Source organism: Elephantulus edwardii, unplaced genomic scaffold (genome assembly GCF_000299155.1).
Source record: "Elephantulus edwardii isolate Elephantulus edwardi_28Jun2011 unplaced genomic scaffold, EleEdw1.0 scaffold00354, whole genome shotgun sequence".
Taxonomy (NCBI): Eukaryota; Metazoa; Chordata; class Mammalia; order Macroscelidea; family Macroscelididae; genus Elephantulus; species Elephantulus edwardii.
Genome location: NW_006400104.1, coordinates 1119681 through 1123555, shown reverse-complemented (window position 1 = coordinate 1123555; position 3875 = coordinate 1119681).

Here is a 3875-nt window from a genome sequence, read left to right as displayed (position 1 = left end):
TCTCAGAGAGCCTTGTGAGCTCTGCTTGCAATCTTCTTTCTGAAGACACCTTCTGTGTGCAAGGCACACAGCCATATTCTAAGGATGCACTCCTTTACATTCTGTGGTCCTCTACAAAACACAATGCCCACGAACTTTGTAAATAAACCAGTATAATGAGAGAAAAAAGCCTCAGTGTATTGCATTGGAAAAAAAATCAGTTAAAAGACTTCTTGAAAATCTTAAGAAGCAAGTATGTCGCTGTGATGACTAAGATTTACCTGCACCAAGCCATGAAATTTCAGCCACTTCATATGCGTGTAAAATCTGGATGGTGTAAAAAAGAAGACTAAAGAATCAGTATATTTGAATTATGGTATTGGACTGCAAGAATGGTGAGATTTTGGATACTTCAATCCATGGATAAGAACTTTACCCTTGGTAATATTGGACCTTCAACTAGATTAGATAGATAGATAGATAGATAGATAGATAGATAGATAGATAGATAGATAGATAGATAGATAGACACAAGTGAATATCACAGCAAAAATGGCTTTCCCAGCCACTGTTTTGACTTTTGCCACATAGTTGGTTGAACTATGGTAATGATGTGAATAGGATGGGTACTATTTTTTAGGTGGGAACATGAAAAAATGGTGTGTAGTCTACTAATTTGTCAATCTTGCCATCCTCCAGGCTTAAATTGAGAAGGTTTAGAGGCAGAAAATGTGAATTTTGCTGCCAGCAAGAAAGATGAGGTGGATTCTGCTTGTGTCCTTTGGAGTTAGAGATTCTTTTGAGAGATGAAGACAAACTGAGGTCGAGAGACCTAAGGAACAGTGGAGTCCAGTGTGAGACAGAGCTAAAGAGGTTCTGTCACCCTACAGAGCTTGCTGAGTGACAGGAACAGGAGGGGAGATGCCGTAATCAGCAGGACTTATAGAGCTTTGCAACACTGGCCTGGAGCCTCAAAGTTGACGATCAAAAGGCTTCCTACTTCCGAACTAAATTATAAATTGTTGTTGTTAAGTGTCATTGAGTTGCTTGTGACTCATAGCAACCCTATGAACAATGGCTCTGAACCCTTCTCTATCCTGTGCCAACCTCATTGTCTCCAGCACACCCACCCCCATTACCTCTCCTCCATCCTCCCAAGCATGATGTCCATGGACTGGTCACTTCTTGCAGCATGCCCAAAGTATGTCAGACAGAGCTTCAGAATCCTTGCCTCTAAGGAGCAGCTTGGTTTCACCCTCTCTAGGAAGAACCTGTGAAGACCATGGCCTGGATCAGATGTACCTTAGTCTCCAAACTGCCATTGTTGCTCTTCGGTACACTGGAGTGGTTCCTGACAGCAGATTTTTCCCAGTTCAATTCGTCTTTTGGTTTCCTGGCTGCTGGTACCAAGAGTGTTGGTTATGGAGCCAAGCAAACTGTAGCTGTAAATAATCTCTGTCTCTTCACCATTTATCATGATGTTGCCAGTCGGCTCAGTGGTGAGAATCTTTGTTTTCTTTATGTTGAACTTCAATCCATATTGAAGGCTGCAGTTAACTTCCCTAATAAACCCTATATTCGCATATATGATCTGTGAGTTCTGTGTGGATATTGCCAGGAGTTAATGGACCCAGTAGAAGAGCAATAAGAGCCCTAGAATGAAGGGTTGGTGTTAACAATTTTAAAATTGATAGAATTAACTACAGGGAACATCTGACTTCATCAAGCATGAGGGGTTTTGTTTTTTTTTTAACTGCAGATGTTGTAGATGGGAACATTTCCCCTTTGTGGAGGTAATGCAGGTCAGACCCCACTCCCTTCATGTTGGTCACATTGTTTTTGCAAATGGTCTTAAACATAGCAATGATTATGACGATGGTGTGGGATCAGAAAACACTTCCTTCTGTTTTTCGGAATCATAACTGGTATGATAGCAATTAATAAGTTGCTAATAGTAAATTTCAAAGGTACGAACTTGAGAAATCATCATTTTACTTCTCTCTTTTTGCCATTTTCCATATCAAGACATTGAGCATTTAATGTTAGGGTTTGTTTTTTTTTAATTAAGACCTAAATGTGACTTCTTTTCTCCATCTCACAGCTGTTAATAGCCCACAATACCTTTACGTCTTAGCTGGATATGTAAAATAGCCTTTTTTTTTCTTTAATAATATTTGTTTTATATTATTTTGCATACAAACTTTATATACATTATGTTTCACACTTTTCTTCTTTCACATTGTGTTTCATAGAATCATTCACAACATTGTGTGTTATCCCAATTGAATTATGCTGGTCGTCTCACTTCAACTTTGCCTTCTTTTACTAGATTTAATGAGAAATCCTGCTGCTGCAGTGGTTGAACACTGTGCTGCTAACCAAAAAGTTGGCCATTGGAACCCATCCAATTGGTTCATTGGCAAAAACACTTAATCTGTTACTATAATGATTATTATTTAGGAAACTCCACAGTGTAATTCTGTTATATCACATCTGCAGTGAGCTCAAGCTCTCGCCTCCTTACTGAAAAACATGCAGGACAGAGTACTATTTCATTTGATTGACCATAGAGTCTCTGTGAATCTGAACTGACTCAGTGACACCTAACAACAACAAGAGGAGGAATTGGAACTTAGTGGCACACAATCTATTAAAGTCTATCCTGTCATAAAATACTGGGTTGTGGTTTGTTTGGGTTTTTTTTTTTTTTTAACTTTTCTTTTAAAACCTCTTTAAGGATTTCTATCTCAGTTAGCATAAAATTCAGTGGCCTACAAGGCTCTTCAAAATTTCCTTCTTGGTTACCTCTTACAGATACCCCTTCCTACAATTTTTCTCTGAGCTCACACTTTTTCAACTATGGTCATGGTGTGTTGTATACTGCCTTACTTTTTCCTTCTCAGAATCACCAACTATACTCTTGCCTCAGAGCCACTGATATCCTTAGCAGTCTCTAAAGATGATTGAATGTCTCTGGTCAATTGCGACCTTTCTCTGTTTTGGGGACCATTACCCTCTTTCTCTGAGAGAAGTTATTGCCTGGAAGAAATTAATAAATATAGACACAACACAAGAGACAAAACAGGATTTCTGCAGTCAGACAGGACAGGTCTGGATCGGCTGTCCCTGACTGCTGTGCCATCTTTATTTTATACCTGTTAGAAACAAAGAGATTGTTCACAGGGAAATAGAACCTTTAAGGGTTACATCATAGAGCCCAGGCAGCCAAGTACAAGTAGAAAATAGAAACATTAAGATTTATCTTACAGGGCCCAAGTGGGCTGGGATCTGAGTTCCCAAGAATTACTACAACAGGCTTTTGACAAATAAGCAAGAGAAAATGAGTAGCATATTGTGCACAATCTACTTCTGATTAGAATTTGCTATAATATCACTGATTGCCATGCTACTGCAGAGAACAAAGGAATATTCGTTTATCAGGGAGAGTTACTTTTCTTGAGCTAGTTTACAGAACTCAAGTCCCTTATCTGTATACAGAACTGGGGAACAAGTTTCTTCCCACATTCTATCCTTAGACTGGCCTTAGGACAGATGTATGAAAAACATCTGTGTGCAGACTGTTCTCCCAAGATGTCTGTGCTTTGGCTATGCTCCGGCTCCATCACTCTGACAGAATTTCCCTGGTTCATTTATATAATATTGGACACCTTAATCATTATCTGTTCCCTCCATGTTATCCTTCCTACATAGTATGTCATCATCTGAAATCATACAGTAGATTTCTTTTAGAGTTTTGTCATTCTTATCCCATTAAAATGCAAGGTTCAGAAAGACAGGGTTTTGTTGCTTTTTTTGTTTTTACATTTTTTATTTTTTTTAAATTTTACTCTTTTTTGTGTGTGCACCATCAAATCGGACCTGATTGGTAGAGGAGG